The sequence below is a fragment of the Anolis carolinensis genome, chromosome 2 (genome assembly GCF_035594765.1).
Source record: "Anolis carolinensis isolate JA03-04 chromosome 2, rAnoCar3.1.pri, whole genome shotgun sequence".
In the NCBI taxonomy this organism is placed as follows: Eukaryota; Metazoa; Chordata; class Lepidosauria; order Squamata; family Dactyloidae; genus Anolis; species Anolis carolinensis.
Window position 1 is genome coordinate 323242639 of NC_085842.1, and position 9792 is coordinate 323252430.

Sequence of the window (9792 nt, forward strand, 5' to 3'; positions counted from 1 at the left end):
TAAAACTTTATTTATACCCCACCACCATCTCCCCAACGGGGACTCGGGGCGGCTTACATGGGGCCATGCCCAAAACAATACAATATAAACAGCATATATAAAAAAAGAACAACACATCACAATACAATAAGCAATACAATAAATAATAATATCCATTACAAAAGAAAACAAAACAAGAAGACAATAAAAAACAAGGGCAGAAAACAAAAGTATTACTTCCTAGTCATGTGCATTTGGGACTTACCTTGTCCTGTGTCCGTTTTTGCCTGACCTTCTGACCTGGGGGGGGGGGATCCATTTTGTGCCACCCAAATGGACGATACTAAACAAACATGAATGAAACAAATACCATGCACATCTCAATGTGTATATGCCCTTATTTTTATCTGTGTAGATCATAGTACGTCCCCTCCAAATCACTTATTATTCTGATGTTTTAAAAGGTGCTTTTAGGATGTTTTAAAGATGTTTTTAAAAGATGTTTTAAAGATGTTTTTAAATTGTTGATTTTAGCCGGTTCTTGTAAGCCGCCCCGAGCCCTAGGGGAGTGGTGGCATATAAGTTTGAAAAATAAATAAAATAAATAAATAAAGACGGCCACCTCGAAGCAGACAGATTGCTAAAGCTTTTTCCTTCTGTCCTAAGCAAAGTATTTCTGAAAAACATAGTTACTCTTATTAGTAAAGTAAAAGAACTTTATTACTATTTCAAACAACTTTTACACAGTAGTAGATAAAAGAGCAAAGACAGGTAATCAACAGTTCTTGTTAGGAAGGTGTGTGTAGCGGAACCAGCAGCGTCCAGTTAACACCATGTGTAAAAGACTCAGACCAGGCAGAGGAATTGAAAGAACAAAGGAACTTTACTTGTTGAGTTGAAGTTAAATAAACAGTTCAGCAATCGTACAATGTCCTTGTAGTTGCATAGGATCAATAACTAATCAATCAGTATTCAATATATCCAGCATAGCATATTCAAACTGCTACTTGACCGTAGCCAGAGAGCCTGTCTTTTCTGTGCTCTCCCTGCAAGCTCAGATTCCCCAACTGACTGCCAACTGCCATCAAACCGATACATTGTTTTAGGCGTGGCTTGTCTCTCTGCAAAAAGTCAGCTCCCTTTTTGCAGAGCTTTCTTTGCAAGAATCTTTCAAGGGATTTCTTTTACACACACACACATACACATTAGCATTAGTTCTTACTGTCACGACCCAGGCTGCAGAGCACCAATAACCATACACAGAGGCCAGAATCTATCTAATATCTTTATTGTAGGAATATATAAAGTTAATAAAAACAAGTGTAGAAAATAGTCCAGAATTAGACCTTTCAGGAAAGGTCAGAATTAGTCCAAAAAAGCAATGTCCAATAAGAAATATTAAGGTCCAAAGTTGTAATCCAATAACCGAAACACTCACTTTGCCAAGCAAAGTGAGGGGAGATGACAAGGTCCTTTAGTCCATGAAACTTGAGCGAGGCTAGGAAATAACTTGATACTTGAAACAAGGCTTGAACGTGGAACAAGGTAACTAAGAACAAGAACAAGGTCCGTGGAATAACTTGATAAATCCGTGGAACAAGGCAAGGATTGATCCTGGGAAACAAGGCAAAGTCCGTAGATAAACAAAGGCTGGGAAGCAAGGCGAAGGCTGGATAGCAAGGCAAGGCTTGAACCGGAGCGCGCTGTCCAGACACAACTCGCTCCGTAGGCTGACGAATTGACTCCGCGAAGTTACTACGCGGGTAAAACACCTAAATAGAGTCTAGCTTCCCGCCGAAGCAGTTCTCTGGGAATCAGAACCGAAAGCTAACTCTGAGACCAGATGTGAGACTCCCCAAAGATTCTCACGAGAAGCAGTCTTAATTGGCCACATTCTTAGCTGCAATCCTCGCACTCCTGCGCGAAGCTGAATCTAAACTTCTCTGTTGTTTACAAAACTCCCGGCGCAAGAATACGGGAGAAGTAGGCTCTGGGCTTGTTTGACATACTTCTGGGAGACAACTTTCTTGCAGGTGCAAGGTTCCCAGATCTGCCTGGGAAAGATCTGGCTGAGAGGAATCCAGTTCAGACTGGGAAGGTAAAAAACCCAAGTTTTCATCTTCATCAGGAATTACAATGTCCTGAGCAGGACTACAAGGCCCATGAGTCATCACACTATCCCCCTCCTCAAGGCCCCTCCCAAACTGGGGCCCTCTCCCCGAGGCGCGAGGTCGCGGCTTGGCGGGATAGGTCTGATGAAAGCGACGGGTTAGATCAGGAGCATGGACTGTGGAGGCGTCTTCCCAAGAGCGTTCTTCAGGGCCAAAACCCACCCAGTCAATGAGATATTGTAGGCGGCGGCGGTGAAAGCGAGAATCCAAAATGTCCTCAACCTCGAACTCCTCCTCCCCATTCATCAAAACAGGAGGGGGGGCCGGTTGGTCTGTATCAGGACGCACACCATCCGCCGGAAGGAGCAGGGAGCGGTGAAACACTGGGTGAATGCGCATTGAACGCGGAAGTTGGAGTTTGAAAGTCACGGGGTTTAATTGCGCCACCACTGGATAGGGGCCAATGAAATGGGCATCTAACTTCCGGCAAGGGCGGTGGGAGGGCAGAAAGCGAGTGGACAGGAAAACCCGATCTCCTACCTTGATTTCGGGACCCGGCTGGCGATGTTTGTCAGCGTGGCGTTTATAGTCCTCCTTGGCTTGGTCCAGTTGCTGGAGCAAAAGTTGTTGCACCGCTGTGAGTTCCTGCAGCCAATCCTCTGCTGCGGGAACCTCTGAAGTTTCAATGACAGGGGGAAAGAAACGTGGATGGAAGCCGTAGTTTGCAAAGAACGGCGTTTCTTTTGTAGAAGCTTGAACTCCATTGTTGTAGGCAAACTCAGACAGTGGTAACAGAGAAGCCCAATTGTCCTGTTGATAGTTTACATAACAGCGAAGATACTGCTCCAAAGTGGCATTGGTGCGCTCCGTTTGCCCATCTGTTTGGGGATGATGAGCTGAAGATAAGCGAGAGTCTATGCCCAATAGTTTTTGTAGTGCCTTCCAAAAACGAGAGGTGAATTGAGATCCACGGTCTGTGACTAAACTCTTGGGCAATCCATGTAGTCTGAAAACATGTTGAAGAAATAGATCCGCAGTTTCTTTGGCCGTGGGGAGGCCTTCGCAGGGAATGAAATGGGCTAACTTGGTGAATAGGTCCACCACCACTAAGATCGTGGTGAACCCACAGGAAGGTGGTAGGTCAGTGATGAAATCCGCGGAAATTATTTCCCATGGGCGAGATGGGGTAGGAAGGGGGTGTAAAAGCCCTGAGGGCTTCTCCCTTCGTATCTTGGAGCGCTGGCATACTGGGCAGGTGTTGACATATTTTTCCACATCCTTGCGGATCTTGGGCCACCAAAAATCCCTTAGGATCAGATGCATAGTTTTAAATAGTCCGAAGTGCCCTGCTGGTTTGCAGTCATGACACAGACGAAGCGCCTTTTCCCTGCCCGGTCCGGGTGGGATATAGACATGATTTCTATAGCAGAGCAGCCCATCTTTAAGCGAAAAGGGGAAATGCAGACCTTGGCGAAGTTGGTCCTGCGCCCAGGCATCTGCTTGCTGACTAGCCCTGATTTCTTGAGCACAGATGGGTTCCGGAGTAGGGGAAGTTGAACCAATGGGAATGGATTTGGTGTTCCCCACCGTGAGCGTGGCAAAGTTCTCAGGTTGTAGCAGTTGGGATTCAAAGGTCTCCTTGCGTCCTGCAGCGTATTCCGGTTTACGTGACAGGGCGTCTGCTTGCTTGGTTTGGGCTGGGGTCACATAATGGATCTGGAAGTTGAAACGTTCAAAGAATAAAGCCCAACGTTGCTGCCTCTGATTTAGTTTGCGGGCAGTTCTTAGATGTTCTAGATTACGATGATCAGTGTGGACTTCAATGGGAAATTTGGCCCCTTCTAGCCAATGTCTCCAAGTTTCAAAGGCTGCCTTTATGGCCAGTAGTTCTTTTTCCCAAATGGTGTAATTCCTCTCTGGTGTGGTTAGTTGACGAGAATAAAAGGCACAGGGGTGGAGGTGATCTCCCACCGGTTGTAAGAGTACAGCCCCAATTGCCACATCAGAGGCGTCCGCTTGCACCACAAAAGGGGTTCCAGGATTTGGGTGCTGTAGAATTGGCTGGGAGGTGAATAGTTTCTTTAGTTGCTGGAACCCTTTCTCTGCTTGATCAGTCCAGCGGAAAGGCTGCTTTCCACGGATGCAGCTAGTGATGGGGTCGGACCAGCGGGCAAAATCTGGAATGAACTTGCGGTAGTAGTTCGCGAACCCCAAGAAACGCTGCACCTCTTTCTTGTTAGTTGGCGCCCGCCATTCCAATACTGCTGAAACTTTGGCTGGATCCATGGAAAGCCCTAGAGGCGAGATGCGGTAACCAAGGAAATCTACCTCTTGTAGATGAAAAGCGCATTTTTCCAGCTTGGCATAAAGTCCATGATCCCGCAATCGTTGTAACACCATTTTGACGTGGTTCTCATGTTCTGATTGTGATCTGGAAAACACCAAAAAATCGTCCAGGTAGATTATCAAGAACCTGTCTAGATAGTCCTGAAAAATGTCATTGACAAAATGCTGGAACGTTGCGGGGGCTCCGCATAAACCGAAATTCATAACTCGGGACTCAAATAATCCGAATTTGGTCTGGAAGGCGGTCTTCCACTCGTCCCCTTCCCTGATGCGAATTAAGTTGTAAGCCCCCCGAAGATCCAGCTTGGTGTAAACCTTGGCTCCTCGAAGCCGATCCAGTAGATCCGAGATTAAAGGCAGGGGATAGCTGTTCCGCTTGGTGATATTGTTCAATGCTCTGTAGTCCACCACCAAGCGTAGTTCCCCTGACTTCTTCTTCACAAACATCACTGGGGAGGCGGCTGGGGATTGAGAGGGTCTGATGAATCCCTTGCGAAGGTTTGTCTCTAGGAATTCCCTGAGAGCTTCTTGCTCTGGTTCAGTCAGGGAGTAGAGATGCCCTCGCGGGATCGGGGCCCCCTCCACCAAGTCAATGGCACAGTCATAAGGTCTATGTGGGGGTAATTTTTCGGCTTCTTTCTCATTGAATACATCCCAATACTCGGAGTACTTCTTTGGCAAGGTGATGATGGGCTCGGTGTCTGTGGCATGGCATACCTTGGCTACGAGGCAATGGTTTTGGCAGTACGGTGAAGCAAACTGCAGTTCTCTGTTGGACCAGGAGATGTTAGGGTCGTGGAGAGTCAGCCATGGAATTCCCAAAATCACAGGGAAATGGGGAACCTCGGTAACAAAGAAGGAAATCTCTTCCATATGTTCCCTTATCCACATCCTGGTGGGTTCCGACCACTGACTTACGGGGCCCGTCTTGAGGGGACGGCCGTCTATGGCTTGCACCACACGGGCATTCTTGAAATCATGATATTGTAATCCCAGAGAGTCGGCATACTCTCTATCGATGAAATTGTTGGTAGCTCCAGAGTCTATCATGGCGTGGATCATGACGGGTCCCCTTTTTGCTGACCATAATGTGACCACGAGAAGGAACAGGACCCCGGTTGGCGGCTCTTGGATGGATTTTTTGACCGGGTTGGCGAGCCCCTCTACACCCGGTCGTTGGCTTCCCCCGCCGGCTGTGTGCCAGTCGGCTCAGACGCCTTCGTCTCCGTGGAGGACGCCGCCGCAAGACGGGCGGCAGGCTTCCCTTTGGCTGGGCACTCTCTGGCGAAGTGGCCCCCGTTCCCGCAGTACCAGCAGAGGTTTAAGCGTTGACGACGGGCCTTCTCGGCGGCATCTAGTCTGGGACGCACATTGCCCAACTGCATCGGCACCTCCTCGCCTCCTCTGGGGTATGGGGTTGGCGGTGGGGGTCTCCACACCGGACGTGGCTGAACGCTGGCGGGAGCGGGGGGTTTTGCCCCGGCTCTACTGCCCTGGCCTCGAACCCACTGTTTCCTGTTGGCAATCATGACTTCAGCCCGTAAACATTGATCAATGAGTGCCTCGAGGGTCTGGGGAGGATCCACCTTGGAGATTTCTTCCAGCATTTCAATGTTGAGACCCTCCCGGAATTGTCCCCTGAGGGCTACATCGTTCCAGCCGGTGTTGTGGGCCAGCACTCGGAACTCGGCTATATACTGAGACATAGGTCTGTCTCCTTGGAAAAGGCGACGGAGTTTGTGACCGGCTGCCTCCAAATTGTCCTCGATTCCCCAAGTCTCCTTGAGGTGGTCCAAGAAGTGTTGCGCTGATCTTAGGTGTGGAGAGGCTTGGTCGAACAGTGCCGTCGCCCAGCTGGCCGCTGGCCCGTCTAGAAGACTGTAAACCCATGCCACTTTGATGTCTTCTTGGGGAAACTCGGCAGCACGGGCCTCCAGATAAGCTTGACATTGGCGACGGAAGACATGAACCTTAGAAGCTTCTCCAGTAAACTTGGTTGGCAACGCCATGGCCGGAAGACGAACTCCGCGTTCCTTCAAACCCCTTATTTCTCCATCCTGTGCATTGAGCTTATCACGGATTCGGTCCACCTCTTCCTTGTCGATGGTGTAGGTAATCGGCTGGCCGCTCGGCCCAGGTACGGTTCCGGTAGACATTCTGGCCGAGGTTAATTGGTGCTTAGGGTGGCGGAGTCAAACTGTCACGACCCAGGCTGCAGAGCACCAATAACCATACACAGAGGCCAGAATCTATCTAATATCTTTATTGTAGGAATATATAAAGTTAATAAAAACAAGTGTAGAAAATAGTCCAGAATTAGACCTTTCAGGAAAGGTCAGAATTAGTCCAAAAAAGCAATGTCCAATAAGAAATATTAAGGTCCAAAGTTGTAATCCAATAACCGAAACACTCACTTTGCCAAGCAAAGTGAGGGGAGATGACAAGGTCCTTTAGTCCATGAAACTTGAGCGAGGCTAGGAAATAACTTGATACTTGAAACAAGGCTTGAACGTGGAACAAGGTAACTAAGAACAAGAACAAGGTCCGTGGAATAACTTGATAAATCCGTGGAACAAGGCAAGGATTGATCCTGGGAAACAAGGCAAAGTCCGTAGATAAACAAAGGCTGGGAAGCAAGGCGAAGGCTGGATAGCAAGGCAAGGCTTGAGCAGGAGCGAGGCTTGAACCGGAGCGCGCTGTCCAGACACAACTCGCTCCGTAGGCTGACGAATTGACTCCGCGAAGTTACTACGCGGGTAAAACACCTAAATAGAGTCTAGCTTCCCGCCGAAGCAGTTCTCTGGGAATCAGAACCGAAAGCTAACTCTGAGACCAGATGTGAGACTCCCCAAAGATTCTCACGAGAAGCAGTCTTAATTGGCCACATTCTTAGCTGCAATCCTCGCACTCCTGCGCGAAGCTGAATCTAAACTTCTCTGTTGTTTACAAAACTCCCGGCGCAAGAATACGGGAGAAGTAGGCTCTGGGCTTGTTTGACATACTTCTGGGAGACAACTTTCTTGCAGGTGCAAGGTTCCCAGATCTGCCTGGGAAAGATCTGGCTGAGAGGAATCCAGTTCAGACTGGGAAGGTAAAAAACCCAAGTTTTCATCTTCATCAGGAATTACAATGTCCTGAGCAGGACTACAAGGCCCATGAGTCATCACACTTACTCAGAGAAATACCATGCCATGATTAAAAGCAGAACAACGGTGCACTCACTCAAGTGTTGTGTAAAACTACTGAAGTACAGAAATCTATAGATATGTGTAGAGATACAGTTGTCCTATTACTAGCTTATTTATAGAATAGAATGGTAACAGACAAAATATAATCATTACAGGTGCATAAGTAATGCACAAACAAAAACTGTTTACAACATTACATCAAACATATTCATGCTTATATGTTTTTTCAGTAACAGAGAAGTATATTCAGTGACTGAGTTCAACACTTTGTATTTCAGTATTGTCCCACGCAGATAAAGTCTAAGGAATGCAGGGTCAATGCATTAAACAACTGATAATTTCTTCTGTAAATTGTGGTTCACACTTTAGATAAATTCATCATTGTCCCATGCAAGTTAATGTCTCGGAGATGCGTATAAAGGAATGTAAAAAATAAAGGAGTGAGTTTTGTTGAACTCAGTCACTGAATATACTTATCTGTTACTGAAAAAACATTGATGTAATGTTGTAAACAGTTTTCATTTGTGCATTACTTATGCGCCTGTAATGATTATATTTTTTCTGTTACCATTGTTCTATTCTGTATATAAGCTAGTAATAGGACAACTGTATCTCTACACTTTGTGTAAAACTACACATGGAGACATTGGTAATGTAACATAGAATCAGAGTTGGAAGAGACCTCATGGGCCATCCAGTCCAACCCCCTGCCACGAAGCAGGAAATCACATTCAAAGCACCAATTAAATTTCTTCAGCAACAATTAAATGAGAAAAACAGACATGCCCACCTGGATGCAGACATCCCCATCTTCACCTGCTCAAATGCACTCTCAGCCACACTTCTTGAACTGCTCTGTACAAGGTTAAAAGTCTGTTTCCTCTAGCCAAGATTTCCACTGTCGGGCTTCACGAGACCCCTTGAGCTAGGGCGGAATACAAATAAAGTTTTATTATGTTGTCGAAGGCTTTCATGGCCGGGATCACAGGGTTGTTTTACGTCTTTCGGGCTGTGTGGCCATGTTCCAGAAGTATTCTCTCCTGACGTTTCTCGCCCACATCTCACAACCTCCGAGGATACCTGCCATAGATGTGGGCGAAACGTCAGGAGAGAATACTTCTGGAACATGGCCACAGCCTGAAAGACATACAACAACAGTTTTATTATTTTTTATTCATCAACCACTTGCACAAAGAATAGGCTCTGTTACCCCATTGATGGTTGTGATTGGAGGAAGGAAGTGTTAGTTGTCATCCTTGACTACACAAATCTCAGTGCAGGGCACCGCTTGGCATTTTGAGTGCCCCGGTGACTGTACTACTCACAATGCTATATACCTCAATGCGCCACATTCTAAGTTTCTCCCTCCCAGTCCGAACCCGCACCTTTCTTATCAAAAATAAAACGTTTCTTTAGTTAACTTCTCGTAGTTCTTTATTTTTTTAATTTTAAAAAATACCCCCTTCCCTTCTTTCAATTACACTGGCAGCAAGGCTCTGGCACTGCAAGGTTATGTCGCAGCAGAAAATACCAGCACAGCAAAGCCAGACCCAACAACCCTCTCCAAACCCTGCCACTAATGCAGCCTCAGAGTGCTGTACAGGCGCTTTTCAAGGAGGACATACAAGCCACTCCCCTCCCACGAACGTGCACTGCGATTGGTCAGTGAGGACAGCCCAAGTTAGGTTGCACTTGTCTCCAATTTGGTTGCATTAAAAAATGGCTTTATTTCCGATCACACTACGAAGCCATTTCCCTCCTTCGCGCTTCACATGCCTTCATCAACAGAGAGAGCTGATGCCGCGGGAGGCAAATAAATGGCTCTGCGGGGCCGTGGACTGCGGGCCATATGGTCAGTTGAGGTTGGTGTCCTGACTGCAAAACATGCAAGTTTGGCCTAAAGTAGCAAACAGAAAAAGATAAGTCAGTACATTGTAAATGAGAAAGGTATAATCTATAAATCTGAAAATGTAGGGTGCGTAACCATTGGACTAAGTCACACCAAATTTGGCCACAACAGACATAGTCAGCCAATTTATGTCTTTCCATTAAATAAACTTAGAAAAATAACAAAACCACCAAAACCCCACAATTGCCTACCACCCATGTGCACAGCCCTCCCCCAACTGCAATAACTACATTACCCAGAGGCCCTTGCAGCTGGTCAT